The sequence below is a fragment of the Arvicanthis niloticus genome, chromosome 18 (genome assembly GCF_011762505.2).
Source record: "Arvicanthis niloticus isolate mArvNil1 chromosome 18, mArvNil1.pat.X, whole genome shotgun sequence".
In the NCBI taxonomy this organism is placed as follows: domain Eukaryota; kingdom Metazoa; phylum Chordata; class Mammalia; order Rodentia; family Muridae; genus Arvicanthis; species Arvicanthis niloticus.
The window spans coordinates 9,397,224-9,421,205 of NC_047675.1; the positions used below are offsets into that span (position 1 = coordinate 9,397,224).

General features: G+C 37.2%; 1 protein-coding gene across 8 annotated transcripts in view; it reads left to right on the forward strand.

Moving 5' to 3' along the window:
• The window catches only part of Inpp4b (inositol polyphosphate-4-phosphatase type II B), a 702,669-nt gene that overhangs the window by 288,686 nt on the left and 390,001 nt on the right, over positions 1–23,982 (forward strand). The window contains exon 1 of one of the 8 annotated variants that reach the window (XM_076915451.1): positions 6,137–6,265. The exons of 6 other annotated variants lie outside the window; for them this stretch is intronic. The gene's annotated coding sequence lies outside the window, so the exon portion shown is untranslated. Of the gene's footprint in view, positions 1–6,136; positions 6,266–23,982 lie in introns of those variants that run through there. One more of the 8 variants, XM_076915454.1, reaches the window with a different exon arrangement.

Here is a 23,982-nt window from a genome sequence, read left to right on the forward strand (position 1 = left end):
GAACTTTGAACCTAGATCTTTTAACATATGTTTTTCTTTTCTAAGAAGGCAATTTTAACAACTGCTTCCAATGAAATATTGATATGCTGAGTTATACAGCCATTTTCATGTGGGAAAACTTTTTAGTCATTAAAGTGCTAATGGAATTGTGAATTGCCAAGAGGGTAATGTCTTATAAAATATATACCAAACTTATTTGACCACAGAAACCTTTAACTTTTTATAATGAAACATCTATTAACATTTTGCAGATATTTTGGGAAAACCTGTTAAACATCATAACACTTAATTTTCCTTAATTGTTTTATATAATTTAACTTAATTTCCCTGATTATATTTTCCATCTCCTTGATGTCAGGACCTATGTTTTGTTCTTTTTAACGAGTATTACATTGATGGTTTGCTTGATTTTTTTTCTTAGAAATCATTTTATAGTTCATGGTGTTAAGCATATATCTGGGGCAGGAGGCCATAATAATGTTAGTTCTACAATTTTAAAGGGGTCTGAAAAACAGACCTGAAGAAAATTAAGATTAATGTTAAGACTCCATTTTTTTTCAGATAAATGCAGTGAATTTGCACTAAAATATTTTCAGAATCAAATGTGGGCATTTATTTATTTATGTATTTATGTATGCATTCATCTCATTTAACAAAGAGTAGGGAGCGTTGAAAAAAATGAGGTCGTTGTAAAATATAGAAGTTGGATATGATCCAGTGTGTAAGATTTCTCAGAATTAAATCATTAGTAATTTCTCGGAGTAAATATATCAATCTCTTGAAATTACATTAAGCAGAAATCCATTCCACAGGATTATCCAAGGAACGAACTCATTTGAGAGTTTGGATTATTAGGTAAGTCTTGGTTCCTTGATCAGCAAAGATATAATTTTTATATAACAAGCAGGATAAATAGAATCAATTAATATGAGACTTTCTCAAGCAATTTAAGGTTAGAAGTGAGTTTCCTTAATTTTATTTATTTCTGCAATCATTTGTAAACATATGAATAGTAGCCTTACATGGAAATAAATCCAAGTAGAATCTTAAATGCCTTAAAGCTCTAGCACCTACATACTGAGAAAATTAGCATGTGTGCATGAGATTGTTCTAGAAAGGCAGCTTGAGATTTGTATTCCAAAACCACAACTCTACCATTTTATATTTGATCAAATTCTGCTGTGATTTGTTTAAGAATAAAACAATTGGCTCGAATTAAGTTTTTTATTTTGTAATAAATATAACAGTCCTGCAAAATGTTTGGTAGACTTGTAGAAAAAAATAAAAGGAAAGTAAGGGACAGAAGAGATGTCTCGGTGGTTAAGAGCACGCACTGCTCTCATGGAGGACTCTTGTTCAGTTCCCAGCACTCATGCAGAAGGGTGACAATGGCTTCTACCTCTAGTTACAGCCAATCCATTGCCCTCTTCTAATCTCTAAGAGCATCACACACCCCACCGCATATGTAAAATTTGAAATGCAAATAAAATATTTGAAGAGTAAAATAACTGTCCCTTGGAGAAGCATAATTTGTTCGCATTTAATATTTCATTTTAAATGCAATTTTGTGTCTTTAGTCTTTTTTAGGTTAATTGGGAATCCTAAAGTTTCTAGAGAAATTTAACAATAATATTAAAACTAATTTGTGTTTTCAGACTTACTGGGATATAATATTGAGTTTGTCCTGCAACCATTCTGCATATACCCAGAAAGTTGTTACAATTAACTTTAATTCTTTTGCTTATTTTGATTTAAAAAATACAGTGGTATCATCAAACAATTATCTTATCAAGTTTTATTATGCCTTGATGTTTATCTGGAACTTTTGTGATAAAATGATTTTTACATAAGATAAAAGGCAAGGAGAAGGAGAATGTATTATTTGTTTTTCTTGCCTCTGGTAATATTCATACACTGCACTCCCTGTCTCGGGTCATTGCTCGGACTCACAGTAAAGTTATAAGTAATAGTTGCTTAAATTTTCTACAGCTACAGAAATTCATGTTTGCTAATACACTGCTGCACTCAAGCAATGCCCCAAGGAGCTGTCCCCCTTTTCTAACTAACTTTCTCATTATCTCCAGTAAGGATAAGGGAACTCCATTCTGTAGGTTAACATAGGAAGTGGCTAACTGTGAACACACTGCTCTGTGAACTCCCTAACAAATACTATGCCACCAGCACTTCACATCATTGTAATGAAGTGGAGTAATCTGTGATGGTGGGAATGAATTGGAGTGTGAATTAATAAAGTTATGTTAATATAACTGAGAATGTGGGATTTTGTTTGGAGAATACTTTGCTAGATAAAGATATTTTATAAATTGTTCTTTATTCTGTGTGCAAAAGCAACCATGGGCACAGATTTTAGAGCACTGTATTTCTAATATGTGTTACTATCTATGAGTTATCTGGGACTCACACAGCCGAGTGTTTCACTTGGTTGGGGTGAACTACCTTAACCACATAATAAACAATAGCATTGGCTCTTAGTAGCAAGCCTCCCTCAGCACTCCATCACACAGGCCACAGGATTGGGGAATTGAGTCCCCCTTCCCACTACTACTGGCTTCTTCAAGAAAGATTAATATAAGATCAAGGAAGGAGCTATGAGCCTGGAAAGTCACACTCACTGTGAGTTTTGTATTAAATGTAGAAGCTGTCATGGATCATTCAATGAGTCCACTATGGTGGGAATCCTTGAGAGAGGCCACCCATAGTGGTCTTCAGCCCATCCTCCATATCTGTCATTTATCTAGAAGATGCCCAGCAGACTCAACTACAGGAAAATCTGATGGAGGCATTTTTCTCTATCGAAGTTCCCTCTTCCCTTATGATCCTGGCTTATGACAACGTTGATAAACCCTAATCAGCACATAATCCATGGCAATATTGGAGCACTATGAAGGCAGATCTGATACAGTCATGGAATTTACTTCATGAGCCAAATTTGCTAAGGATGGAAGATAACAGATGTTATTGCTGCACTGTTAGTTTGACAGCCTTTCATAGACCAGACTAAAACTTTTTGCAGTGCTTAGATTTTCTAAGGGTAAATCGAAAGTTTGGTAAAAGGATCTATTTTCAGAGGTGTTATAACAGTTATGGAAAAGAGGAAGCAGAGCATGACAAGTGCTATGGTCAGCTGCTATTAGGGACAGGAGAGAGTGAAGGTACAAATCCAGAGGCAACTGTGTCACTTCACAAAGCTACATCTTTCAACACAGTGATGTAGCCAATCAGAGGCAGACTGCAAGGGAGATCTAAGACTAACATCATTTGCTCTTCACCTCTCAGTCTTGCATAGTGTCAGATTCATTTGGAATTTTATCTGTGCATTCCAGACAAATACTTGGGTATAGATTAGGGTGTGAGATATGAATAAGGAAAAAGTTCTAAGGAGATTCCCAGTACAAATGTAGAGTTAAAATTGTCAGGGACCTTGCTGGAATATTCCCTTTTGTTTTATTTTAGTATAATAGTTTCAAAACTAAAACTAAAAATAGTATGTTCATGTCTGATACTGGATCTCAGGACTGGAATCATCATTGCACTATTTAGCTTTGGCAGGTGACTTACTATTGAAGACCCCCATACTCGGGAGACCCTTCCTCAAGCCTCCGGAAATCGCGACCACCCAAAGATCACAAGAAACTATACCTGGATGCAATCAGCAGAGGCTTTATTAGGGAAGTAAGCCGGCGGTCAAAACGACAAGCTCTTTAGCTCCAAGAGCAATGTTTTGGCACAGAGTGGTGGGTTAAAGGGTCTTTTATAGCATGGGGTGGGGGAAGGAAGGCATTTTCGCGCGCTTACACATGATTGATTGTCTTACAAATTTTGAACATAGCACTGGGAAGACCAAGGGAGGGGTAACCAATAACAGTGGAACATTTCAGAGGAATCTAGCCCAAATGATCTAGAGTCATGTGAAATCACTCTGCACACTCATTCTTCTCAAAAATGTGGTTTTTACCATGCCATTGTGTCCTATCCTGCCATTTACCAACTATTTCAGATTAACTATCTTTGCTTCTTCCTGCTATAGCCCCACCTAGGTGGCAGCATCTTTTATCTGTGGTCAGGAATGTGTCTTCCTGCCTTGGGTGAGGCTTGAGGAATGTAATCCAGCAAGTGTCCTTCACCTGGAATGTGAAGGCCTGAAATCTTATTTTCAGTTCCGCGTTCTGTAAGGCGAAAAATCTACACATATTTCATAAAATGGCCTTTATAATTTTTCACTCTACACTATCTGTGAGCCACAGTTGTACTAGAAAAATCGCGGTCTTCAGTGTACTATTTCATCATTAGGAATGATTGATACATGTGAAGCACTTGAACCTGGGCCTGGTGCATTTGAAGCATTACACAGCTTCATATTATTGATTTCACCGCACACAGCGTTGTGTACTTGTTTTCCTTTTTAGGACCAATAACATACATTGGATGGTGTTGGATTCCTGTTGTCAATTATTATCTTCAGCATCCCTTCAGTATTTTACTATGACCCTGGAATAGATATCCAAGTGCCAGGAAATGAACTGAGACACTTTAGGGTTCTCACTTCCAACAGAGTAAAGCGGGAAACATTATTTTGCATGTCGTCAAAGCAACCAGGATGTCATGCATTTTTTTTTTTTTTTCTCTCCTCAAGAGGACTGACTGGGTTGACCCTGTGTGAATTAAATTTGTGATGGAAGAGTTTAGTCAACTGTTTGTGCTCCATCCCCTGAAACCATGTTTCAAATGTGCTTATTGCACAGAATTGGAGAAGCTGAAATGAATCTTTGACTTGGAACAATGCCTGTTCTTGAGAAATATTATCTAATTAAGCAATTTTCCAATAAAGTAGGCATTTAAATTTTTACAGGAACCAAGAAACAGCCACAATGATGTTTAAAAATGGCAATGGTAGATCACCTTTCAGTTTATCAAAGGCCTTTATTTTATTAGCTCAATGATTTTTAAACTGGTTTTAGTCACAGAACATTACATGTGTATATATGTGCAATGCTTTTGCTAACTGTCTAAGTACATAATGAAAGTAAGGAGCTTTCTCTCTAAGCACACTCAGTTAGACTCTTTCTTTGATTTTCAAAGAGTGGTTCCTAGAGACTTAGGGTAAAATCTGCTGTATTAGCATCTTTCTGAATCCTGTCTCTTCCTTGGGTGTAGACACAGACATCCCATTGTTCTTGGATTGTGTTTTGGGTTTGTTTTTCAAATGCAGAGTGGACCTTCAGGCTGTCTTCTGTAGTGTGGAAGAAGCCATTTAATGCATGGAGAACATTGAGGCATACCAGGGGCACTTGAGAGGACTGTTAGCGTCTTCTTTTTCATGTCTCACAAGCATCATGCTTGAAGCTTGGTGTGAATGAAGTCCATGGCTGAGGTGGGGCACCTTAGGCTTTCAGGTTTCCCAATTCCAACATCGAATGCTTCACTGGTGTAAAAACTGGTGAGTACCACTTCTTAGATTACCATAGTCAGATGAAAGAACTTTTAGGAGGTCATTTCAGGGTTTATAATTCAAGTCTCGTCTTCACTACTCAGTTCTCTCTATATAAAGGTGGAGTAATCTCAAATTGCATGTACATATTTGCATACCATTTTCCCTCTGACTCACCTATTTATTGAACACTTCCTGCATGCTAGGTGATCTATCTCTTTTTAAACTCATGATTATTTATTATTTGTATCCCCTTCCCAGTCAGGGTCTTATTGTCACTATAGTCCTTCCTCTGCCGCCTAAGTGCTGGCATATCCAGCAAAAGTCATAATGTATTGTTGTGCCCAAGAAACCGAGTATGGCCTGAGCAGCTGTAATAGACCTTATGTTAGCATCTCTTCATAGACATGGCTTTTAATTATGAACTCAAGCACTTGTTCCAGTCTTACATATTTTAGTTCTGCAAATTATCATAAAGTATCATTTTATTATAATAAAAGTGTAATTTTGAATGTCAAGAGTCATCATAGGTGTCTGTAAAAATTGTCATAAAAGTAAAGAACAACACAGATTTTCATGTTATTTACCTGATCTGACTCCATCTTTGCTTAGAAACTTAGGAGACACATGGTCCTGTGGATTTTCTCTGTGAATGGTAGTGATGTAACAAAGGGGTTGGCTTCTATTAGGCTTCTGAAGAAGAAAGGTTGGACTGAGACTTCAAGGTTCCTCGAGAAAAGACGTAGGAGAACTGACAACAAGGCATTTTGATGGTTTGATTATGCTGCTTGTACCTTATGGTGATGTCTGCCTCAGGTAATTAACGGCCTTCAAGAAGACAACATTCTACTCTCTTCACACTCACACGTACCTGAGATGTCCATGATGATTGCTACTTATCCTTTGTGTCTCAGATCAAACATTACCACTACAGAAAGCACCTTCCTCAGGACCTGCCCTCTCTAACTTGTCCTTTTAATTCAAATTTTATTATTATTATTGTTTTTGTTGTTGTTGCTAATTATTTTTATTCACTTTACATCCTGATTGCTGTTCCACCTTCCCCAGTCTACCCTCACACAGTCCCTTCCCTCTACCTTCCTCTGTCCTCCTCTGATAGGGTGTAGCCACCTCCCACTTGCTATCCTCTGACCATAGTACATCAAGTCTCTGTGGGGGCTAGGTTCATCCTCTCACACTGAGACCAGACAAGGCAGCCCAGTTAGGGTAACAGATTCTGCAGACAGGCAACGGCTTTAGGGACAGTCCCCACTTCAGTTATTGGGGGACTTGCATAAAGATAGAGCTGCACATCTGCTACATATGTGTGTGCGTGGCCTAGGTCCAGCCCATGAATGCTCTTTCATTGCTGATTCAGTCTCTGAGAACCCTCAGTGTTCAGATGGGTTGACACTGATGGTCTTCCTGTGAAGTTTCTATCCTATTCAGGACACTCAGTCCTTTCCTAGCTCTTCTATAAGAGTTCCCAGGCGTCGTCTGATGATTGGCTGTTGGCCTCTGTATCTGTTTCAGTCAGTTGCTAGGTGTAGCTTCTCAGAGGAGAGTCGTGCTAGGTTCCTGAATACAAGCATAACAGAATAACATTAATAATGTCAGGGATTGGCTCTTGCCTATGGGAGGGTCTCAAGTTGGGATGGTTATTGGTTTGCCATTCCTTCATTCTCTGCTCCATTTTGTCCCTGCATTTCTTATAGACAGGACAAATTTTGGTCAAAGGTTTTGTGGATGGGGTGGGGTTGTTACCCCTCCACTGGGGTCCTGAGTGGTTACAGAAGGTGGCCTCTTCAGTTTCTATATTCCACCTGCTCAGCTAAGGTCACCCTCATAGACTCCTGGGAGTATCCCCCATCCCAGGTCTCTAGCATGTCCTAGAGATGCCCCCAACCCCTTATCACCATGAGCTACAGGTCTCCATTGTACTGGCACTCTGGCCTTCTCCCTTGTCTCTCTGTAGACATGATCCTGAACCCCTTAATTCCATTCCCCATCTCCACTTTCTATCCCTTCTCCCCCCAGTTCCTGCTCTCTGTCTACCTGCTATGACTATTTTATTCCCCCTTTTAAGTAAGATTCAAGCATCCTTGCTTGGGCTTTCCTTCTCACTTAGCTTCTTTGGGTCTGCGGAGTGCAGCATGGGTATCCTCTACTTTATGGCTAGTATCAACTTATAAGTGAGTTCATGTCCTTTTGGGTCTGGGTTACCTCACTCAGGATATTTTCTAGTTCCACCCATTTGCCTGCAAAATTTATGATGTCCTTGTTTTTTAAGAGATGAATAGTATTCCATTGTGCAAATGAACCACATTTCTGCAATCATTCTTCGGTTGAGCAGTATCTGAGGTGATTCCATTTTCTGGAAATCATGAATAAAGGAGCATATGTTCTTCTGGTATGGTAGATCATTTCTTGGTTATATGCCTAAGAGCTAGATCTTCAGGTCAAACTTTTTCCAATTATCTGAGAAACTGCCAGATCGATTTCTAGACTAGTTGTACACGTTTCTCCCTCCAGCAGTGGAAGAAACTTCTCTTTTTCTACATCTTTGCTAGCATGTGCTGTCTCTTGAATCTTTGATCTTAGACATTCTGATAGATGTAAGATGGAATCTCAGGGTCATTTATATTTGCATTTTCCTGATGACTAAGGACAGTGAACACTTCTTTATGTGCTTCTTGGCAATTTGATATTTCTCTGTTGAGAATTCTCTCATTAACTTTGTACCCCATTTTTAAATTGGGTTGTTTGTGTCTAGCTTCTTGGTTTATTTATACATTTTAAATATTAGATCTTTGTTGAATGTAGGGTTAGTGAAAATCATTCCCCAATTTGTAGGCTGCTGTTTCATCCTATTGACAGTGTGTTGTTTGCCTTACAGAAGCTTGTCAGTCTCAGGAGGTCCTATTTATCAACTGTTGATCTTCTAGCCTGAGCCATTGGTGTTCTCTTCAGAAAATCGTCTCTGTACCAATGTGTTCAAGGCCATTTGCCACTTTCTTTTATTAAATTTATTCTATCTGGTTTTGTGTTGAGGCCTTTGATCTACTTGGACTTGAGTTTTTTGCGGGGTGATAGATATGAATCAATTTTCACTCTTCTACATGCAGACATCCAGTTAGACCAGCATCATTTGTTGAAGATGCTTTCTTTTTTCCATTTTATGTTTTTGACTTCTTTGTCAAAAATCAAGTGTCCATGGGTGTGTAGATTTATTTCTGGGTCTTTGACTCCATTCTATTGACACAACTGTCTGGTTCGATATGGACACCATGCAGCTTTTATTACTATTGCTCGGTGATACATCTTGAGATCAGGAATGATGATACCTCCAGAATTCTTTTATCAAGTATTGTTTTAGCTATCTTGGTTGTTTTGTTTATCCATATAAAATTGAGAATTGCTCTTTCAAGGTTTGTAAAAAGTTGTGTTGGAATTTTGATGGGAATTTCATTGAATCTGTAGATTAGTTTGGTAAGATGGTTGTTTTCATTATATTAATCCATGAACTTGGGAGGTCTTCCAATCTTCGGATGTCTTAATTTATTTTTTCAGAGACTTAAAGTTCTTGTCATACAGGTCTTTACTTTGATTGGTTAGAATTACACCAAGCTATTTTATATTATTTGTGGCTATTGTGAAGGTTGTTGTTTCCATCATTTTTTTCTCTGCCCATTTATAGATTGTATAAAGGAGGGATGCTTAAATTTTTGAGTTAATTTTTTTTATCCAGCCACTTTGCTGAAGGTGTTTATCAGATATAGGAGTTCTCTGGTAGAAGTTTTTTGGGTTGCTTATGTATACTATCATATCATCCATGAATAGGGATACTTTGACTTTTTCCTTTCCAATTTGTATCCCCTTGATCACTTTTCTTGTTTTATTGCTCTAGATAGAACTTCAAGTTCTATACTGACTAGATAGGGAAAGAGTTTGCAGCTTTACTTGTCCCTGATTTTAGTGGGATTGCTTTTAAGTTTCTATGCATTTAATTTATGTTGGCTATTGACTTGTCGTATCTTGTTTGATTTGGTTTACAAGTATTTTATTGAGTATTTTTGCATTAAGTTCATAAGACAAATTGGTCTGAAATTATTTCTATGTTGTGTCTTTGTGTGGTTTAGGTATCAGACTGACTGTGGCTTCATAGAATGAGTTAGGAATTCTTCCTTATGTTTCCATTTTGTGGAATAGTTTGATGAATATTGGTATTAGCTGTTCTTTAAAAGGCTGGGAGAATTCTGCACTAAAGCCATTTTGCCCTAGGCTTTTTTGGTTGGGAGACTTTTACTGACTGCTTCTATTTCCTTAGGGGTTATAGTACTGGTTACCTAGTTTACTTGGTCTTGATTTAACTTTGGTAATAGGTATTTGTCTAGAAAATCATGCATTCTATTTAGATTTTTTAAATTTTGTTGAGTACAAACTGATTTTTTAAATTTGCTCAGTATCTGTTGTTATGTCTCTTTTCATTTCTGATTTTTAAAATTTGGATATTGTTTCTCTGCCGTTGAGTTATTTTGGCTAAGGGTTTGTCTCTTCTGTTAATTTTTTTCGTAGGATCAGCTCTTGGTTTTGCCCATTGCCATTTCTTGGATCTGCCCATTGTTCTCTTTATTTAATTGATTGATTTTGGTCTTGACTTTATTTCCTATTGTCTACTTCACTTGGGTATATGTCCATCTTCATTTGTTCTAGAGCTTTCAGATGTTCTGTCAAATTACTATTGTAAGATCTCTCTAATTTCTTTATGAAAACACTTAGTGCTGTGAACTTTCCTCTTAGCACGGTTTTCATTGTATCCCGTAAGTTTGGGTTTGTTGTGCCCTAATTTTCATTGAATTCAAAAAAGTCTTTGATATCTTTATTATTTCTTTGACTCACTGGTCATTGTGTATAGAGCTTTTCAGTTTCCATGAGATTGTAGGCTTTCTCTTGTTTCTGTTGTTGAAGTCTAGCTTTAATCTAGTGTGATCTCACAAGATATAAGGAGTTATCTCTGTCTTCTTGTGGCAGTTGAGACATGTTTTTTGACTAAGTATTTGGTCAGTTTTGGAGAAAGTTCCATGAAGTGCTGAAAAGAAAGTATTTGTGTGTGTGTGTGTGTGTGTGTGTGTGTGTGTGTGTGTGTGTGTGTGTCTGTCTGTCTGTCTGTGTGTGTGTCTGTGTGTGTTTGTGTATGTGTGCTTGTGTGTGTTCGTGTGTGTTTGTATATGTGTTTGTTTGTATGTGTGTGTTTATGTGTGTGTGTTTGTGTGGGGGGGTTGTGTGTGTTTTTTTTTATTGCTTCCATTTCCATTCATTTTCTTCATCAGCTCAAGTCTATTTGCCTATATTTCTTTAAGAAATTTATTTGTTTCTTCTTTAAAAGTCCTATCATCATCATGAGATTTAAGGTCTTACTCTTGTTTTTCAGGTGTATTAGGATATCCAGGGCTTACTGTAATAGAAAAGCTGCCTATTCTGGTGGTACCATATTGCACTGGCTTTTGTTGATTGTGTTCCTGCACTTGCCTTTAACCATCTGGTTGTCTCTGACGTTGGCTGGCCTCCTAGTCCCTGGTGGTAGCAGGCCTCTAGGATTTGCTATCATAGGTGAAAGCATGCAGACCTTGTTGTCCCTGGTTGCAGAAGAGTGCAGATATGCAATTGCAGGTAGAGATGTAGACTGGAAGATCTAACCTGTTCTTTTTAAGAGAGTAAATATCCAGAAGCATTTTTCTTTCTTTAAGACCAGAATTGCTGACATTTTCACTTATTTATTTTCTGTTGTTTGTTTTGCTTGCTTTGTATATAAATTCCACAGAGAAGAAATTTTATGTCTGTACTACAAACATTTATGTGTCCCCAAGTTCCTATGTGACATATTGGCTCCTAGTAGAATTTAGTTGGGAGTCTTAAGAAGTTGATTAGGTTATAAGGAAAGAAAAGAATTAGTGGTCTTATAAAATAAACTCCAGAGATGTATGTACCAGAAACCAGGTTCCCCCTGGAGGCCTTTTAAGCTGCTATTTTCATTTTGGAATTCCCACCACCCTCCTACCCCCATTCTTGAGAAGTAAATTTCCCAATAAATTGTTTATGTGTTTCTCAGTTTATGATATTTTGTTATGGCAGTCCAAATCAACTCAGTCATTGTCTTTCTTCCCTTGTGTGCTCTTACAATCTGGAACAGTCTCTGGAACATGTAGCACATGGAAGACAGTGTACACATATTTTTTTCATAAGATTCTAAAACTGCTGAAATTCTCTCTCATGTAAAATACATTTCAGCCACGTACTATATCAAATGTAGTTTATTAAAAATTCTTAGAAACATTTAAAGTTTTATAATATATACTACATGAAAATTTAAAAATTATTCAAGAAGTTTCTTTTTCTTTTTAATATATTTTAATTCTTTGATGATTTCATATATGCATACAATGCCTAAGAAATGTCTTCCCTACCCTCTTTCATTCTCCTTCTTCCTGTTGAGATTTTTTTTCTGACAAATCATTCTTCTATTATACTGTGTGTAACCACTGGATTTAGTTAGAGTTGTTTACATGAGTATGGATGAAAGGTTATTTATTTGAGCAACTTATCAGTGGCTACACCATTAAAGAGAGGGCCATCTCCTCCTCCAGCAAACATTAGCTGACATTAATCCCTTTTAGAGAGATCAGTCCTCAAGACCCTTATTTTTATCTGTTGTTGAGATAACTAAGCCCTTTATGATCAGTTTGAAATTTTCCATATGATCATGCACAAATCCGATTAAATATTGTGTTAAGGTATTACTAACATTGTTAATTTATAAGTGAATTTGTCATGTAGTGTTTTCTTTTTATCTTTTCCTTTTGAAAAGTTGTTTTGTTTTGTTTTGTTTTTCGAGATAGGGTTTCTCTGTGTAGTCCTGACTGTCCTGGAACTCACTTTGTAGATCAGGCTGGCCTCGAACTCAGAAATCCACCTGCCTCTGCCTCCCAAGTGCTGGGATTAAAGGCGTACGCCACCACTGCCCGGCTTTGAATAGTTTTTTGAGACAAGGTCCAACTAGTGACCTTCCTGCCTTAATCTCCCACATGCTGTTATTTTCAGGTATGTCATGCCACACCTGGCTCTCTCACTCTTTTATTAAACTTCCCCTATTAAAGAAACATGTAAAGTAATCAAGAATTGAAACAGTCAAAATGGGTACTTTGTTCAGATACTTTTTCGAATTGCCCATTAGAGATTGTGCTTTTGGAATCATGACAACTATAAAAAACGATGATAATGATGATGAGTGGAAGAGAATATAACAAGGAAGAAAAAGTAAGGGCATGGTCAATGGCTATTCTTTTCTTCCCTTACATCTGCCAGAACAAGATAAAAAAAATAATGTTTATATTATTGGTCATGCTTTTTACAAATTTAGAAAAAAAAGTTATAAACCAGTCAAGGCATTCTGAAAAAAATTATATGAAAAAATGGGATTTAATTCAAAACATGAAATCGTCCTAATGTTTAATAATGTCTTGTGTATGATGAGCATACAGATGGGGGTCATACCTATGCCCTCACTCACATCGATCATCTGGGCTTTGTGTAAATAGTGGTAGAAATGAGGTCTTTTAAATTGTCATATCAGAAAGCCAAGACTAATTGCTGTATACATAGAAATTATTTAAGAATTTTCAATGATTAAATCACTAACCCATTATTACCAGAGATTCTTAAAATTATACTTTTATGATAATTTAATACTTCTGTCTTACTTTAGAGGAAATAAATAGAATCCCAATATAGTCTTTTTTGTTTGTTTGTTTTTGTTTTTTTGTTTTGTTTTGTTTTTCAGGACAGGGTTTCTCTGTGTAGCCCTGGCTGTCCTGGAACTCACTTTGTAGACCAGGCTGACCTCTGACTCAGAAATCCACCTGCCTCTGCCTCCCAAGTGCTGGGATTATAGGCATGCGCCACCACCGCCCGGCCCCAATATAGTCTTTGTACCTCTCTGAAACATGTTCTGGGCCTCCATTCTTGCTGTTATTCTTAGAATTCCACTCTTCCAAGCTCTGGTTGAAATAGCCACCTAAATTTCTGAGTACTTAAGGTCTTTTTCAGACAAAAGTTCTAAAAAATCCAACGTTTTTTCCAGGGACAACACAGTGAGGTTTGTAATAGTGACTTCTCACTATTCTTACCTGTATCTGTTATAGTTTCAATTTATTTTTGTTGCTGTTGCGAATAATCTAAGAAAAGCAAGGATTTTTGTTTTTGTTTCTTTATTTTGATCATTTGTATTGAAATTAATTCCAGGTTACAGCCCATTATTAAGGGGAAATCAAGTCAGGAGTTTAAGCATCATATTCGTAGTCCATGGCAGAGAAGGAATACATAATCTAACTTTACTTATTATTAGAGTTCAGGGTCCATGCCACAAAATGGTGTCTTTTATATCAATCTGTCTCTTTCCAGATCAATCAGGAATCAGGATGACTCCCACACAGGTCAATATGACCTACATAATTCCTCATTAAGATTCTTTTCCCTGGTAATTTTAGACAGGGGCCTATTGGCAGTCAAAACCAACTGACACAAAATCTAAATGTTACTTTTAGTTACTTCTATTATTCAGTAACCATGTATGTTTGTTGCTTTTCATGTTGTGATAAAGGGAAAGTTTTGTTTTTCCTAACAATTTGGGGGCATACAGATCATCATGGTGGACATGATGCAGCTAGAAGACAGTGAGGTACCTGGTCACATGACAGCCATAGTTTCACAGTTAATAAACAAAGAGTGGTGAATACCTGTACTCAGCTTGCTTTCCCCTGTTCATCCAGACTCCAGCCCATGGAATGGTGTCACTCACATCTGGAGTGGATTCTCTCACCTCAGTTAATCTATTAAAGTCCCTCAGAGATATTCCTGAAAGGTAGTCTTTTCTGTGAGTCTAGGTCCCACCAAAGTGATAACATCTATTAACCATTATAACGATTCTTCCATGAAGCATCAAAAAGTAGCAATTCATGAACACAGAGTCCATGAGTTTGAAGAAAAGCAAGAATGAGTATATGGGAAGATTTGGAGAGAGGGAAAAGAAGGGAAGGACAAAAGGTAATTAAAGTATAATGTCACAAAGAACAACAAAAGTAAAAATAATAAACACAATTACCCATGTTTGGGTGACAGATTGGATATTCTGATTTACAGGACATAGGGACAGGCTGAGCACTGGTGTCCTTACATGTTTGATAAGTTATTCTAAGATGCTATCAAAGTTGAGAATTTCTCATGCAAACTATCTGTAGTATCACTTAAGAAATAACGCTAAGTCTTGTTCCCTTGGAATTAGAACCTGGTACTCATTTATTGATAAGTCTTTTCTAGACTCATCTGTAAAGGATTTCCAGACAGTAAGAATTTGTCTTTTAGACAGAGTTAAGCAGACCATGTTCCTTCCTTTGATATTTATTGTAAAACTCACTCTGCGAAGTTACTAGTCTCTGTATTTCTCCCATTGTAAAGTTCTTAACTTCATGCTCTGATCTATTGCTAGCAGTTTCATCTAAAGTCTCCTGTCTTCAACAGCCACCAGGGAAAGCTGGCATTTGGGGGATTTTATACTTTAACTTGAAATTTTTGGATAGAATTGAAAAATGAACATAAAAGAGAGCTAAAATGGGAATGGCAGGCTGAACAAATCAAAACACACCCACTGGAACTCATAAAATGAGAACAAAATTTGAAATTTTGAATACAATCCTTCTTTATGGAGGAACAGAAATGAGATAAGATATTCATTTCTCAGGATTTCAAGACCCAAGTTACATTCAGTTTGGAACTGCCAAGTCTGTCTAAATGGAAAATTGTGTTAGAAAATTTGGACTTAAGTCCATTTTATAAATTTAAATGCATGTTCTCTGGTGACTTAAAAACATTGGTTCTTACTGATTTGTGAAGTAGAATAAAGGATTAAAGAGCAGTTGTCAGAGAGTGATTCACTGATTCATCAGTGATTTGTGTAAAGCACTGTGTGCACTACATATCTGCCGAGTATGATGTCACTTGCTACCTGCGTCAAGATGACCTGTGGGAATAGTTCAAACAATGGATGACAACCTGCTGACTGCCACATACACTTCTACAAAATATTATTTGCTTTCCCCCATTATACCTTTTGGCTTTAGAGCACAGAATGAAAATACACACTGGACACAGGACCAAGGTCTTTCAGGAGCTATCCTGGCTTCTGGTCCACAGGTGATATCTCTCTTCTACTCACATTGGGGTCAATTTATTCCAGGAAGGTTTTCTTAACATATGGTCATGACTTATTGGGTGTAGATTAAAGAGTCTGATACACATTTACTTTTCATGTACTAATGCATCTTAACCTTGGATGATACCTCTTGAGATGCAAGTGATCTTGAGTATATCACTACAAAAGCGTAAGCCAAACATAACCTACATAAGCTCTAAATGTGAGACAAATAAAAAATAAGGTGTGATATTTGCCAGCTACTGCTTGCTAGATAGTTAATGAAAAGTCATTAGATCATTCCATTATAAACTAAGACAAATTTATTTGCACCTAATCTATTCACATTTTCCTAAACTGCATCACCCTGATGTAATGTTTCAAGCTGTATGCAAATGAAGAGAAGTGGGGTTTTGTTTCCTGTTGTTTATTTCATTGACTAAATAAAATGAAATCTTTGCACTACAACTGAATTACATTGATTTAGTCTTTGTTATTGCTGAAATAACTGTGTTTCTGAGCAAATGAAAAAGAAACCAAAACAATCTTCTTAGAATAAGTTGCCAGATACTGAGGGGACATCTGCAGACTCATAATAGTTATTTTTGTCCAAGGAGACACTGGGTCAGAGCTATTGCTTGCAGGTAGATACTGAGTGGTGGTGGGGTGCCATGTTAGACTGATTGAAATTGTTAGTGCATTAAATGAGTTAGTGGAGATGAAATTCTAAATCACAGAAAGGCAAAGAGGCAGGTCCATAGTCAATGTAGGCTAATTCAATATCTAATCAGATTCTTAGTAGAAGATATCTTTATGTGGACTATGATTGCAAGGTGACATAGCAAAGCAACAAATTGGATTATATGAATCTGAAGTTTTTCATAAAGGATTCATGGTGTTGAAAGTATTAGCTTGGCATAGATAATATCAGTTCGTAAACTTGAGATTTCATTAGATTGCATTTATTTATCTAGGAGTCAATTTATAGATTCTTTATTTTTTTCAAAATATGTATGATGTTAGCATGTCATGTGTGACAGTGTACTGTTTCTGTTCACATTTCTCAGTGGGGCTGTCTTCATGAGATATGTAATATGTTTCTCTGCGGATACCTGACTCTGTTATTCTAGGAGATAGAGTCTATTTTACTGCAGACATTTTGGCATACCCTTATTTTCCTGGCTGGGTTAAGTCCCAGAAAAGAATGCTCTGTGGAATCTTATTTATGTATTTATAGAAAAGGTTCATACCCGTAGTTGGTCTTAGGATCCAGATTTTTTACAAAGGCCTCCCTTGCCATGCTGTTATAAAAATGTTAAGCTCTGATGCTTTACGGTGAAGCGGCTTCTCTGAGAGCTCTAAAGTTCTCACTATCCCTAGCCTTTATCACATCAGAACATAGTAGCAAACCCTCTGAGCTCTTCCCCTAGCAGTGATAACCAAGAAGGTCTCCAGACTTTGCCAGTTTTTTTTCAGTGACGCAAAACTGATGTGCATTGGGAACAGTTGGAATATTATACCACAAAATCCCACTGTGTTTGTGTGTGTGTGTGTGTGTGTGTGTATATGTATGTATGTATGTATGTATGTATGTGGGTATGTGTGTCTACATGTGTATGTGACAACTATTCTCACCCTTGTGCCATAGTCTGATGTACTATGAAGGACATCAAAGAAAATTTGCAGTAGATGGGGTTAAATAGGTCATGCTGACTTTAATCAGGAATGCTGAGATAGTGGAAAGAAATTGACCTCAACTCTACTGAAGTGAAGCCCAGACGTTTCCATAAACATGGGGGTTGGGGGGCTGTTAATAAAAATGCTGGAGGCTTTTAGGGACAGAGTTGCTCAGTGGTAGGGTTTAGCTCTTACTCTCCACCAGAAACTGTGATATGAACTGCCTGTATTCATCACTGTGTTTCAGAGGGATGCTCCAGGTCCTTAGAAAGACTGGATGATAAAGCCAGAAAGAGTTTTGGGAGGACATTTGTACTTCAAAGTGGCAGCTAAGGAATTGTAAGGGTTTTTTGTTTGCTTGGGTTTTTGTTTGTTTGTTTATTTTGTTTTGTTTTTATAGAGTAAATGTAATAGTCTAGATATGTAGTGAGAGAAAACTCTATTTCAAACTTAGCCCAACTGAGGGACATTATGACCTTCCTGGGTTATGAATATGCTTGTAAACTTAGGTTGAAACTGGATGTACCATTAAAAATCAACAATGACAACAACTACGACAATAACACTGGTTGCAAAGACATTGTGCAACCAACACACATTCTCAGCACAGGAAGCCTGTGAGGCTTTCAGATGCTCACTCCTAGACTGCTTTACTTGCTCCGATGGTGTCTACCTTTGTCTGTATCTTCTTTTAGAAAGTGAAACTCAAGTTTCTCCAATTCTAAGTATTTGCTGCTCTCATCTAAGGATTACCACACATTTCCTAAACTGAGATTCATGCTTCAATTCAAGTATTGTGAGCTTGATTTGGACTACTTTAGGCAAGGATTAAAGTAGCTGCTGTACCTTTAACTCCCATTCCCAAGTCCTTGCACAGTCATGCAGACAGGACACTACTTGTCCCTCTAATTTTATGGCTCAGGCAACACTGGTTTGCCTCTCTTCTGGTGAGTCTTCAGGAAAACATGAAATACATTCTGTCTATGGCTGGTTTCTAGATCTAACTCACAGAGCTGTAGGTCGCAGCGAGTATTGGGTGGCCCTGGAGTATGAGTGTATTCATTTCCTAGCAACTCACACGCCTAATGCTAAGGGTTTGTTTTGAGTGAGAGATTCTTGTAAACTCTGGGGACTAAAGAAGAGCAATGCATCATTAACATCTTGAAGTACCTCACTGTGTCACGGGGAAGACAACCACACTTGAGGCTATGATGCTGTGTGGCTACTTGTGCTTAAAAGCCATGGGAAGAAAAGACTAATTTGCGCAAAGACATTATGAGAAACACTATAGACAAGGGTCACAAAAGGTTAAACTAGAATATTGCAAAATATTCAAGAGTGAGCATAGTGTGCAACACAGATCAGACGGGAACGATGTCAGGTGACAGTTTGGAATAGCCAGGAAGCAGGTTTGTCCTTCCTTTTGCCACTGTCCTCCAAAGGCTGGAACATCCCTCCTAGCCCCCTTGGGAAAATATCTCAGCTTTTGAAAAAATAATGCTAAAATAGGGATGGGTTATTAGGACTGTCATTTTCTGATATTAAAAATACATTATACAACATAACTTTCAGTGCTGTTTAAGTCATTCAGTTCCCAGTTTGCCCTGGAATCCCCAGAGCAAAGGCTGGGGAGACATGCACTGACAAGTTTCATGTCTGTATCTTCTTGTTCTTTTCCTGCTCTGCTTTGACATGGAGCTAAGGAAGAGAAGCAAAGGGACTCAGACACCATGCCTGGTATTCTGCATCTGGGCATATTGCCCTGTGTTTCTAATGTCCAATGGCTGATCTTTCTGTAATGGAATGTCTCTTGAACACTGCGTGAAATGAAGAGATGGGATGCTGGACACACCCTCTTTCAGGCGCTGGACATGCCCTTTTTCAGGTGCTGGACACTCCCTCTTTCAGGCGCTGGACACGCCCTCTTTCAGGCGCTGGACACGCCCTCTTTCAGGCGCTGGACACGCCCTCTTTCAGGTGCTAGACACGCCCTCTTTGAGGCGAGTCACTTTTCTAAAAAGCTCCCTGACCTCCTTTATTCATTACATCTACAGCTGGTAATCGGAGACAAAGAAGGCTGTAAGATCATGGATAGATTTATCTTACATCTTAGCCAGTCTGCAGAAGAGTGTTTGGCACCTCCTTTTAGAAGATGTGAACATTTGTCACTTGCTGTCCTCAATTTTAGGACCCCATCCAAGACTCTTAATGTGACAGAAACTCTTGGTAAAATATTCTGCTGCATGTAAAGGTGTAGAACATTTATTGTTTTCAGAGTGCTTACACTCACCAATGGGAACAAGCCAATTTAGGTCAGGTCGGATTTGGAACTGGATGTATCTAGCATAAAAACAAACTTTCACACACATTTCAACTGCGGTAATAATAGTTCCTGTATGTGCAGACTGTAACTTACCATTTACTGTTACTGCAGATACAGTGTGGCCCATAGCAGAAACTATATGAGTTAATTTCCTTTGTTGTTTATGCCAGAAAACAACTTTTAAAGTAGATTCTGCAGGAATTAATTATAAAATGAGCAATATATGTAGACATAGAACAATTTCACTAGGAATTTTTGAAATTACATAAAAGGCTTTTTTTTTTTTTTTTTTTTTTTTTTGGACATTGACTATCATGAGAGTATTTAATTTTCTGTCTGAACATAACCTAGGAGACAGGATTTAAATGTAGCAAGAAAATTCCTCATCAGCTAAACCTGAAGATAATCTTGCTATGTACCCACCTCTGCTTCTCTTTAACCAGGACTCACATTTATTTGATGTATAACCACTATAAAGTGATTCTATCAATTGCTAGTATTTTTTAAATTTCTACCTATGTATCTGTACTGTGCTCAACAGTTAACTATAATGTCATATTTATTCTCAAAAGCTTCATGTATGCTTGAATACATTTTGGAACTGGAAAAGCAAGAAGATACAATGAGCCTCTCACATCCAGTTAGGGAAGGACTTAGGTATGAGGTCCAACCATTTACAAGCAAAGCTTACTGATCCTCTACCTTGTAGACATTTTCTAGGCACATCTGAGGACTTTCCTACTTGTGGAAGAAAAAAAAAAAAAAAACACTATTTAAAAACCCTGTTAATAATTATCACTTTAAAAACAATTTATTTTTTATTATATATGTTTTGCTTTTTATACCTGATGCTCACAGAGGCCAGAAGAGGTTGCTGCATTTTTCTAAGTGCTGGGAACTGAACCTGGATCCTCTGTAAGAGCAGACAGTGGTATTCAATGCTGAGACATCTCCCCAGCCCCATATTGCCTATTTCTTTCTTTCTTTCTTTTTTCTTTCTTTTTTTTTTTTCTCCCCAAACAGGGTTTCTCTGTGTAGTCCTGGCTATCCTGGAACTCACTCTGTAGACCAGGCTGGCCTCAAACTCAGAAATCTGCCTGCCTCTGCCTCCCAAGTGCTGGGATTAAAGGCGTGCGGCACCACCGCCCAGCATATTGCCTATTTCTTGATGGTCATAAATGTATCCACATGCGATTATGTTAGCATATGTAATTCTGCATATTTTTGTATAGTGTACCAGTCTCATTTTTTGCCTCTGTTTGTGGGGCGGTGGGGCAGTGGGAAGCAGCTGAGTGCTTGTCGAGCATGAGCTTGGAACCCAGGACCCTTATTAGAAGGCAGGAGTTCGCTGGGCTTTGCTCCCGGGCCCTGGTTCTTTTCATTTGCTTCAGCCCTCCACAATCACTCCCACAGAGAGGTCTCTGAGGAACAGGCCTCAGGCCCTAGAGAGATTTACATACTAATGAGGTACCTGAAGGCCAGAGGGTGGAGCCAATTAAACATTCTTCCCCAGCCCTTCCTCCCTCTCTCTCTCCCTATTTAACTCAGGTCTGCCCTGAGTTTCAGGGGGTGCACATCCAGACTCAGCCATCATCCATCATGCCAATAAACCCATTTTGGAATTCCGGACTATCGTGAGGAACCCAGCAGCAAATACCTACATCTGTTCTCCATCTTCAACATAAAATATAATTTTGACCACTTTTATATCTAGAATAATTCCATGTTTCATTTTATATGATACTATTAAGACAACATGTTTAAGCTATTTTTAGTTTATCACGTGTGTATTTGAAATTATTAAATTGTTAATATGGTGATGTTTGCATATTTGTCTCTGATTTGCGTCTGAGTTGATGGTAAAGTTGATGGTTTGCGCTTTCAAGTACTGAGGCATTAACTCATTTCTTTTACTGGGACGTGATCTGCTGTGTGCTAGGGCTTCACCCCCAGACACGTCTCTGAATAAGGGCACTTGATTAACAGAGTTTTGTTTCTGTGTTTATTTTTGTTCAAAATGATCATAAAACCAATGGTCTTCCTGTATGTAAGTACTGACGAGCAGGGGCTCATGGGCACATGCCAAGGAATGTTCTACACAATGCTGGCATTACAGTTGTTTCCAAGTGGACAACCACAATCACATTTCTTTTAATGTGTTAGTTTATCTTTTTCATAGACTCTGCCACAATTTTTTAATTTTTAGAAGCCTGATATTTCATTGAGTTTGTTTGGGTTTTTAGCAATATTGGTAGAATTAATATTTTATCTATGATTTGTGATTTTATAGATCATTATCTACTTAGTTCTTTACATTTTATTAATTTTTAATATTTTTGTAATATCATTGTTTATCATTGGCTTTGAAAAAATAGTTTTAATGTTAGTGTTTTTTATTGAGAATTTGTTTCATTAAAGTTTACACCCTTCATATATATGAATATGTACAGTGTAAATATGTAAATATGTAATTATGGAAATCCTATTTTAGCTAGATTTTCTTGCCCTTTCCAGTATATTTTGTCTTCTGCATTAAGTGAATAATTTACTTAGTATTTGTAATTCGCATGTGATTTTAGATGAGGATAAATCTTTTTATTTTTAGAGAGGTATGGAAGCATATTTATTTAATAACCTATTACTTCTTTACTCATCTAAATATCTATGCATCTACGTATGTGTATACTTGTCTTGTGAGACCCAGTTCAGGCTTTCTTCCCCATTGATCCAGGTACCTACCAGTTCTGTAATAATGCAGTGCTCCTGTGTTTGCAAACGTCTCACTGCTCCTGTACTTCATGATTTTTACTGCGTATTGATTGGCTACTATACTTCTTGTAAATAACACATTGTTCAATCCAATTCTATTTAAAGTCTTGAGGGTTTTCCATCTACAATTTTATTAAATTTACATAATAAGTAGGGGGAGATTATTATTTTTATGATATTGTTCTTCACACTTAATTACTTACCTATTTGCTTCAGATATTGTTTGATAATTTTAATACAATTGTTTGGCTGTCTTCACTAATGTCTCTATATTTCACTAATCTCTCCACTCACCAGGGTGTAGGGGTTCCTTTTTTTTGCCTTTTGTAATATTTATAAATGCTATAAATGGCAATTTATTTTATTGTTTGTTATTGCTTTAGACAGTAAAATGACTACTATTTATGAAGTTTCTAGGTAAGGTTTTATACTCAATTATTTCTCCTTTCTCTCATGGTTCAAACTTTAATTTTCTTTGATCTGTTCTTTATGTTTTTCTTAGGATTTCTAGTATGTCTGCATTAGTTCTACTTTATTTATTTTATTTTTCATTAAATCTCTTATTTTTTTCCTCACATTTTCTAACATCACTCCATATTTCATTCTTGATTTTCTAAAGGAATTGATCTGCCAGCACATCATTTTGGTCCTTGATGATGAGTGTTCACTCCCTGTAATGAAATCAGTAGTTAACAGTGAAGTTATTAGGCTACGCTTATGCTTATTGAACTGAAGTTCAAATACAGTTGGCATTCTTCAAATATTATATCTTTGGATAATTTTCTTCCTCTAACATTCTTCTTATTCTAGCAACTTATCACCTAAAATATGCTTATATATTGTGTTGTTTAGTTTTTTTGTGACTTATCTTTGAGGGTTTTTTTTTACCCCATTGGGAAAATGGACATAGGGGTTTTTGAGCAACAGCTACAGATGCCCTGATAAGCCAGAGATAAGGAACGCTTATAAGTTGGGAACTGGAACAGCAGCACTTGCATTCTCTAACTGAAGCTCCTGGAAGTTCAAAATTTTCCCCCATTGGAAACTATGAGGTTAGGCAGTATTTTTAAATACTTAAATCATTAATCATGATTTAAATGATTAAATCATTAATCATGTCAAATATGAAGGCATACATAATATAATATTCCCAGATAACATTAAATTCTTTTGAATTTTAAGATTACATTTATTTATTTATTATTTATTTGGTGTGTGTGTGTGTATGCAATGCATGCATGCATGTGTGTGTGTGTGTGTGTGTGTGTACACATTGTGCATATGTTCTTGGAGGCCCAAGGCATTGGAGCTGCCCATAGCTAGGATTGCTGGTTGTTTGGACACATCTGTCCTGGCTACTGAGAACTAGTCTTGGGTTTTCTGCAAAGTCAGTGCCCACTCTTAACCACTGATCCATCTCCCCAACTTCTTTTTCTTTATTCTTGAGGATCCAAGTTAGATCACAGGAATGACAGAACTCTATGCTTTATCTCTCCAAACATCCTGATCATCAGTCTTTTC